Here is a 9,839-nt window from a genome sequence, read left to right on the forward strand (position 1 = left end):
GATTGAAGACTCTTACAGAAAAAAATGTTGGCATGTAGGAGCCCCAATATTTTAACCCAGCACAGCAAGCTTCAAGTGGCTGTATAAGTGTGAAAAAAATTGTTTTTTTTCCAGCAGTAACTTAGGGGATGAAAATTGCCCTCAGTTTGAAGCCCTGCATGTGACAGCCAAGTAAAATGAAAAGCATTCAGGGACTTTACCAGCCACCAGAATCTGAAAATCTATTCAACTAACTGTGAGATTGGTCTCTGACTTGCCTTGGGCTCAGGCCAACTAACATTCTCCCAGACAAAACTGGGCATGATTCAGCACTCATGAGGTCTCAGGTAACATTCTCAAAAGGAAGTTTTGCCACCCCCACTTTGGAAACTCTTGCTTGCATAAACATAGCTTTTATTACGTCATTGTTGGAGGTTGAATCATGCCCTTTTCTTTCAGTGGAATTTTCTCCCATTGTTATGCTAAGTAATTGTGGCTACACCTTAAAACGACAGATAATGTTCTCTCGCAGGGGGGTGGCTGGAGGGGGTGGGGGGGGAACCGGAAAAGGAAAGGTGGGACGGGGGTGGGTCTGGAGCTGGGCTCTCGCTCTCTCGCTTGGCTTGTTGGAGTGGGAAGACAACCTGGGCTCTGCTCTGGCATCTCCCCTGCCATCCCAGCACTGAGATCCACGCTCGCTGCCTTTGGACATCGCTCTGCTGCTCTCCCACCTCACCCTACTATCTCCGGACACTCTGCTGAGCACCACGACCGACACCGTGAGGGGGGAGTCACTTTCCCCATCCCCGCTCACCCCTGGGCCACGGCCGCCATCACCCAGCCCTCTTCAACTGCGCGGGACCTGCCCTGCCCCCACAGCACCGGTAACAGCACAGGGAGACGGCCTGCGGCCAAAAGAGACTGGAGCGGAGCTAGACTGTTTCTGTTGCCAATTTTTATAGCTGTTGTTGTTTTTCTGCTTTGTTAGATACCAGTAAAGAACTGTTATTCTTATCCCCATATCTCCTGCCTGAAGGTGTCTGAATTGGACCTAAAATAATTAAAAGGGAGGGGGGTTGCACTCTGCATCGCAGAAAAGGGGCTCTTGCCTTTCCTTAGACCATACCTGTCTTTCAAACCAAGACAGTCATCTGCTCTTTGTGCCCAGGAGATGTGCCTAGACATGTTTCATATATTAAGATAAAAATAGGGAGTGAAAATTCAGTACATTTGAAAACTGATTTGCAGAAATAAGGGAAACAAAAAGAATAAATAGCAGAAGCTCTTACAGCTTCCCCATCTGGGGTGATCTGTAGGTTTTTTCCAGACTAGGTGATGCTGTATAGTCTGGTTGGTTGTTGTCCAGTACTCAGGTTGAAACTCTTAAAACATTTACCACCCAGCTTGGCAATTTTTCAACCTCTTGTTCTTGATTCCATCATTTGCACTTCTGACCCATCATCAGGTTGTGTACCTCAAAACCATTTAAAAAATTACATCTACCCAAGTGCTGCTTTTTCCTAAAATATGTACTTTGTAACCCTGTTATTTCACCCACAACATTTAGCAGTCAGTTTCAAGGGTAGATTTATCGATTTGGCTTTGATATTTTCCAAAACATTTTGAATACTGCTTTATTAGAACTAATGTCTTGGCCAATGACTGTTGTATTGCACTGTTGGTTTGTAAGTTGCACTGTTCATGGTTCTATATTGCACTTTTATGTTTTTATGTTGCACTGAGAAAATGGTTTGCTCTATATCCTCCCAGAGCTTGTGAAGTTGGTTTAGCCCTCCCTTAGCCCCTCCCCGTTGGCGGAGTCCCTTTGGTCGTGGGTCTGTTCCTCCCCTCCACGTTCCCCGAGTTTAAAAGCGCCCGCCATCTTCCCTCTCTCTCTTTCTCCTTTTGCCATGTGCATGACACAATAAACTGTGGACTATTTGTTCCCATGGGAGAAAAGAGCCTCCTTTGTTTTTTTGCCTTTGTCTATGAGGATTTCCCACCCATCTCTGGTCCAGAGCTAGCCAGAGGGACCAGAGAGGAAAAGGGATTTACCTCAAATGACAGGTCACAGAAGAGACCTAATTACTGGAGAAGGTCTGGATTAAATGAAAGGCACTGACCAAAGGTAAAATTTTTGATCTGAACTCACTTTTCCTCTTAGTTTGTCAACAGTTGATGTTGGTTACATGCAAAAGAATCTTTCTTTTTTTCAGTGTTGCTTTTACATGATGATGTTGATTAATTTATTGACTGATTGATTGATTGATTGATTGATGTCTATTGTAGGAGAAAGAGGTTGCTTCAGATTGTTGAGACAGGATCAGATTTTTATATATGCATACTGTATGTACTTTAGTACAACTGATAATGTTGCACCTTCACAAATAATTGACCTGTGATTATTTACCACAATGTAAAAGGGTGCTATTTGCGTTGCTGGATTTTCAGTGTATTTTGCTGGGATTTAGGTAGGATTAGTAGTTACTGTTACTATTGCAATTTTAGTGATTCTTCTTATTGTTATTATAGGATTGTTTTACTTTTTATTTTTAAATTAAGTACTCTTTAGAGGAAATGTGTGTGAGTTTTTTGTTCTTTATTGGTATTATTTGAAGTCCTGAATACCATTTCTTTGAAGTTTGAATGAAAAAGCAGGCCACCTTTCTAACTATCTTTAGTTCAGGTCAGAAGAGCTATATTTGAAAATATTATTAAAACCACTTTTATTTTGATGTTAACGCAGAGATATGATCACTAAACATGAAGTAGAATTCAATTTCCATATTTATTAATATGCACTATATTACATGAGCCTAAATGATGCTGTTCTGCAATCTTTTAAGGGCAATGTTTCCAGATTTCCTTCAGCACAAGCTGTCTCCTACTCTAGAGATGAAAATACACAAATCTATTTCTGTACAGAGGAATTTTCTTTCATTAACTGCATGATCATATGAAGAATAACTGGGGGGGGGGGGGGAAGGGAACGGAAAAAGATGTATTTCCACAGGGAGTACAAAATTTACATAAGTTATCTTGGTAACTTAAATACAAAGGAAGTAATTCAGATATGAAGAGAAAAAAGAGAAGTAGCATTGTAGCCTTATGTTTGCTGCCTACCTGTGCTGACTGTGGAAGTTCATGTTACATAGTCTGTTCTGCAGATCTTCAGTCTGCTTTAGACAAGCACAGAGTTCCACACCCAAGGTGCTGTAGCCTTCTGCTGCATAAAAATATTACCCTTTTCAAAAATGTAGAAGAGAAAATGAGTAGAAATTATATAATTTTTCTTTTTCTGCTTTTAGATAAGATGCTTTTAAAAGATGAGTGCCTCAAATATTTATCAAGGGAAATATCAATGTACTTTTCCACTAAGCTAGAATAAACAGGTTTATAAACTTACATTATTTACCAGGCTGGAATTTGCTTCTGTCTCAAGGCTACTGTAACTTGCACAGTTAAGACTTCATTTCACTGGCAAATTCCTCTTTTAATATCAGGTAAATTTGGAGTCACCACCCAAAATCCTGCCTGAGGGAAATTAATTAAAATTATCTGAATCAGTTTGTGCAATTTCAATATTCAATAACAAAGGGGGAATTAAATGTTTTATTCGGGACTAAAATGATTTTTTTTTTCTCTCTGCTTATACTTTCCCTGACAGTCAAGAGAAAAACTTCAAATAACTTTATGAGGTACCATCCACATTCTGGAATTTTTTCATTTCACACAGCTCATGAAAACAGAAACTTTTAAGTGACATTACTTTGAGGTTCAAGTCACAGAGTTTCCCCTTTCTTCCATTCTCTGTCTTGCTGTCTTTCTAAAAGGATAACAAAATGTTGAAAAACTATTTCAATTGATTTAGACATATTAACTTCTTCTTTAAAGGAACCTTAGACTGGATGGAGGGCCTGCTTGTATGATTTCAATTTTTTATCCTTGAATAAATTGAAAGATAAATTACGTGATAACATGATCTAAGCAAACCATGTAGTTAGATATGAATTCTACCTAAATGACCACAGACACAGAACAATAGGAAACTGCATGAGAAACAAACCCTCTGTCCATCCACTGTCTGGGATATCTGTACCACATAGGACTCACGCCAGAATCAGATCACAGCATGATAGTTTTCACGTTAAAGTTTTGTGAAAGGTACTTAATCTGTGTGAAGGCAGAAGCTGTAAAGCAGGAAGAAAGAGGCTAAGTCTATTTAATTCACCACATTAAGAAAACATTCCTGAACTGTGGTTACTGCACTTGAGAGAGAGAGAAAGCAAGGACAGCAACACACACGGGTCTCTTTAGGGAAAGACGACCAACTTTATTGAGCGGATGAACCATATCTAAAGCATGCTCTGCAGAGCTAAGACAAGGCAGTAGCTCATTGGATAATTGGGAAAAATGCCCGTGGGACAGCACTTCAGAATGGGACCTACAGTCCACACCAGGTGCTAATCTCTATTATGAATTCCATTCTGTTTTGACCAGATTATCATCCTGGGAGAAATTCTCCCTAACTGAAGCTGAACAGGCTTATCAGCCTGGGAACGGAGCTGAGAGAGCAGGAGAAGCTCCAACCCAAGAATGATTTTCCAGGCTGTAGTTTTCCTAGCTCTAACAATGTGTCCGCACTGCACTCCAACCCCTTATATTAAATTATCATCAAAGCTCAAAACACCTTACAAAAATTAATAATGTAACTAATAATTGTATTCAATGATTTCCCTCAAAACACAATTATTCTCCTCTTTCAATGTCTCAGTATGTCTCAGTATGACCAGGACTGTGTCACTGACCCAATTAAAATTTTCTCATCTGAAGGCTTTAAAATTTTCACAGACAAAAAAAGAAAAAAGGCTTAATCAAGAAAGTTTTGTGACAGAAAGAGTTTTGTAACAAGCCCTAATTGTCTACAAGGTCAAGTTCTGTCACACTGTGAATGAAAACTCTTGCAGAGTATGTGTTCCCAGAAACCAACTGAAAACAAATCTAGGCTGTGATATATGGGTCTATTTCAAACCGAGACATGCATACTATAAATTAAGCAACTGTCTGCATTTTTGCTCAGCTGTGTTTTCCTCTTGATTTTCATGTATTGGTTAATAAAAATTATATATCAATAAACTAAAGCTGATATTCAAAAGATTCAGCATTACAGTTCATAATGTAAAGGAGGAATGCTTACCCTCTATGTCCTGGTTAATTCAGATCAGCCCATGCAACAAAAATACTGGCATGACTTGCACCTAATCTAAATACCTATTAATACAGTCCTCAATGATGTACACAGGCTTTTCAGGAGAAATAAGAGAAATAATTCCTACCCAGTAATCAGAAAAAGGGTGTTACGTCTGTCTTGTCCTAAGTGAGTTTCACAGAGCTCATTCAAATGCTATACAAGTCCTCCAGCACTTTTGCTTTCTCTTAATGTACCTTCTCAGTTTCATTTAAGTTAGAGGTGGTAGTGAATCAAATTTGAAGAAATCAGGACTGACAAACAAGTAATTTTTTTTTCAGCAGTAACTGAAATAAAACTCAGTAAAAGTAACAAAGCCTCCCTGCACCAAATTAAAAATTTAGCTAGATCTCTGGAAAAAAGAGAATCTCACAGACCTACACTTAAGAATGGCTTGTGTTCTGACATCGCTACTAACTATCCAATGTGTTTCTGAATCACAATAAAAAATAGAAAAATTCAGAATCAAAACTGAACTCTTTTTCTTCTGATGATAGTTAAAAGTGGACTTAAACATCTCTATCAGTTTCCCAACCAGTAAAAATATTGAGGAATAATCTGATTAGATTTGAATAAATCCAGAGAAGTCTAGAAGAATTGCCTTGATGCACATATCTACTGTCCCTCTAAAAATAAGAGATGGATGAAAAATAAAAAGAGGGGCATATATATGAAGTCAGGCTTTTTTGCTCTGAGAAGTTTCCCTGTTTATGACACCATTATCCAGACTGTCTGAATAAATTCAGCAAAAACATTATTTCTGCTGTTACTCAGCAAAGAAGTGCAGAGCTGCCTTTTATCCATTATCAGATTCTTTTAGAAAAACACTTTTAGAAATCTGTTGGTGGTTACTATCTGAAGGTCAAGCACAACAAAAGTTTGGTATCGTGAAGGACAGTAGGGCTCTCTGTGGTTGAGGTTTTTTGTAAAATAGCTATCTGTATTGTTTAACTGTGAGTACAGAACACACATAAATCAGTCTAGTGATTTTTATTGTTTTAAAATCAGCTAGTGAAGAAATATAATTAAAACAGAACAACCAGCTTTTCACTAATAGCATGATCTGAGAAATCTTCAAGTCCATTAGTTCTTTGTCTTTGCTGCCATATAGCACCCATAGAAGATAACTACAGAAAGGACCACAAAGGCAGACTTCCAAACAAAGGATTACTTTATTTTCATTGGTTTACTGAAAGCAGATCATGCCAGAAAAAGCATTTGTCTGATGAATCTACAATGCTATACTGAGCACAAGAAATGCGTGCTTTTAGTCCACATATTTTAGCTGTCTACTTTGGGATGAAAAGAATAATGTTGATGCAATCCCAGTTTGCTTTATTGGCTAAGAAGGAAACCCATGGTGCCTAGGTCAGTCTTGCAGCTAAAATACAACCAGTACACCAAGATCAAGGATCCATTGAATAAACAAGTAATATACAAAATACGATTTTAAGAAGCACACGTGAAGGTCCCACACTTAAAGTCTTAAAGTGTTCCTTTCCAGTCTCTTACTTTGGTACTCAAAGGCACCGTTCTACTAATTTGAGGTGCAAAGCACCTGAAGATGATGGAGATTTATTTTGCTTGCTCACCTGAAAACTGATATTTTAAATTTTAAATTTATCGATTTTTCACAGTTGTATTTTTTCTGTATTGAGTATCCATTGATTTTTTTTTTCCAAAACTGAAAAGATTTGAGGGTTACGGTTCAGCACTGAAATGTCTATGTTTTTCTATCATACTTCATCATCTACTTCATCAAAATTCCATTGTTGTATTCCACCTTACTGTCAAAACTAAGCATCATCAGGTTACTCCTCATCTGGAAAAACTGGAAGATACTTTTAGTGACTGAAAAATTGAAAACTGGAAAATTTGTACATCCACGAAATAAAAATATGACAATTTTGTATTTTATTCAAATAATTTTGTGTTTAATATTCAAAATGGGGTTTTTTACAAAATAAAATATTTCACTTTGCATGTTAATTAGGTTTCTCTAAAAATTACCATTTTAGCATTTTAAATCTTTGAAATTATGCACATTTTCTTATGTCTCATATCTCAGAATTTAATTCTGTATAGCAAACTTTACATTTGTGTGCTGCTGAAATGCTAAAAAAATGGTTAGGAGGGAAATTCTGAATACTTTCTTTGCTATTTGTTGACAATAAAATATTAATTAATTTAAATGCCATTATAATTATGATTGTCTGGCAAAGGTGTATTTCTCAGTGACAACATGAATTAGTCAAGTGATTAGTACTTTGTACTGCTGCCCCTGTTGCTCTTTTTTTAAAATGTATTTCTTATTCCCAGGTGGTTATTACTCGTTAGGTGCAGACATGTGCATGAAATACTCTTTTATTCCATAAGCTTTCAACACACAATTTGAGACCTGAAGGAACCTGTGATTAATCACTTACGAATTGGATCATTCCTTCACTGACAGTAAGTTATAAACTACATAAAAGGCACTCAGCTCCATTGTTTGTGAGACCCAGATTCCTCTAGGGAAACAGTACATTTTACAATAAGACAACCATTACATACAGCTCCCTATTCAAATGCAAAATGCACTCAATTGCACCATACTAGCTTACATAACAGTTCTGCTTGTTAGCAAGAAGAAAGAAAAAGATAATAAAAGATATAGAAACCTTTCTGATCAAGTTTATTCATTAAAACTCTTAATTCTTCTTTTGGACTAATTTACACAGCTCCCACTGGCTTTATTGAAAGTGAAGTATCCTAGTTAGAGAATTGGTTGGGATTTAGCTCAAACATACATATGACTCAATTCTCAGCATAATGACAATGACATCCGTAGAAATGCTTTGACAATATACAAAGATGAGATCAGATCTTGCCTTTTTGATCTTTGAATTTGACGATGAATATTTCCACCAAGCTAGGTAGAAAGAAATGTTTGGTTATGATACTTCATGTAACTATAAATGTGTGTGTGAATTAAAGGTGAGCCAATTCTGAAATAGCACCAAAGACTGTAATAGAATAGTTTAGATAAGTGTGCTGGGTTACAATGCAAAGATATGTATTCTATCACCATCTGTTGAAAGGGGGAAGGGTGGTGATCCTTATCTCTGTGGGAGATATCCTCTGCTGATGTGCCATCTGATAAGATCAGGGGGATGATCATCGTTATCTTTTCCACAACCCATCCCTCCTCCAGGAAGATATCTTCTGTTAATGGGCCATTAAGTCCTATTGTATGACTGTTAAAATTATATCATCCCATTGGGAGATGCTCCAGCCAAGGGGAGGAGCCAAGCCTTTCCTACCTAAATAAAAAAGTGAGGTTTGGAACACCAAGGCAGCCTTTTTCCACTGGATCCCAGAGGAAACTTGGACCTTTTTCCACATCATCACTGGATCTTCAGAGGAAAACTGCACCTTCTACAGGAGCACTGCCTTAACTGAACCACATCTGTCATCCAGGAGGACTGCAGCCACCATTTATACTGACTGCTACCAACACCCTGACTGACAGGGTGTCAGGTTGTATTCTGACTCAGTCAGTGGTTTTCTTTTGTATTATTGCATGTATTTTATTTTTTCTGTTTTTCTTATTAAATTGTATTACTGACTTGGAGTCTCTCACTGGTTTTGCTTTCAAACCAGTACAATAAGTCTGCTCTTTCTTTCTGTAAAAAAGTATTTCTCTGTATTCACTTCAATGTCTTAATATCTTTTTCTGCTGTAGAAGCAGGTTTGTGCACTATGCATTTACCCTCCCAATAACTGAGTTCAATGTTCAATTACTTTAAAGTTTAATTTGTTTTCTAATTAGAGTTAACTGCCTTGAATTAAACCTTAGTGACATCTTACTGAAGAGCTGCAGAAGAAGAGTGGATTTAATTTGTATTTGCATTGGGCCACAACTCAAATTATTTGATAAGGTTAAAAGTATAAGAGTACTAAATTAATATGGAAGAATACAAGTAATAATTTTAAAACACTTACTAGCAAATACATACCCCAGTGGAGAAGGTTACAGCATAAAGTGTTTCTTACTTTTTATTTTACTTGAATTTTCATAAAAACATGCAAATTTTACTTTTGATTGTTACATAGATAATAATTCAAAATTAAATAATTGGATAGAAAAATTAACTTAGTGTACTTAGACATTTCAGGTCACACCAGAGATGCATGCACACACGCACACATGTTGATACTAAATGTATGAGTAGAAGACAACTAGAAAGGATTGTACATTGTTTTTAAGGACCCTGAATTCACTCCCCTCATGAGCTCAGCAGTCCAGAAGACAACATACCCCTACTGACAATAAAGAAAAAAAACCTACTAATTCACCAATCTTTTGGGATTTCTATGTTATTACACATCCCTAGGAACAGAGCTGAAAATTGAATTTGGAGCAGGGGGACATGGGAGGGTATTTCTGTTTAAAATTTCTGCTTAAAATTTCTGCTTAAGATACCAGCCTAGTTTCACTGTGTTGAGGTCACTGAGCTATTGCCATCCTAAAATATTGCTTTGCTGGAGGTTTTGAAGTATTGGCAGAAGGAGCTAACAGAGGCAGGCAGGAGATTGGAGCTGGCTCAATTAATTGAAACATCCAGAATTG

The 9,839-nt window shown here is 37.2% G+C and overlaps 1 long non-coding RNA gene across 1 annotated transcript; it reads left to right on the plus strand.

Moving 5' to 3' along the window:
• The first annotated feature begins 1,055 nt into the window (after window positions 1-1,055).
• Window positions 1,056-9,080, plus strand: LOC148223684 (uncharacterized). Its single transcript, XR_015803948.1, has 2 exons — window positions 1,056-2,107; window positions 7,547-9,080. It is a non-coding gene; the product is annotated as an uncharacterized LOC148223684 (long non-coding RNA).
• The last annotated feature ends 759 nt before the right edge of the window (window positions 9,081-9,839 follow it).

The sequence above is a fragment of the Sturnus vulgaris genome, chromosome 5 (genome assembly GCF_052056855.1).
Source record: "Sturnus vulgaris isolate bStuVul1 chromosome 5, bStuVul1.hap1, whole genome shotgun sequence".
Lineage (NCBI taxonomy): Eukaryota > Metazoa > Chordata > Aves > Passeriformes > Sturnidae > Sturnus > Sturnus vulgaris.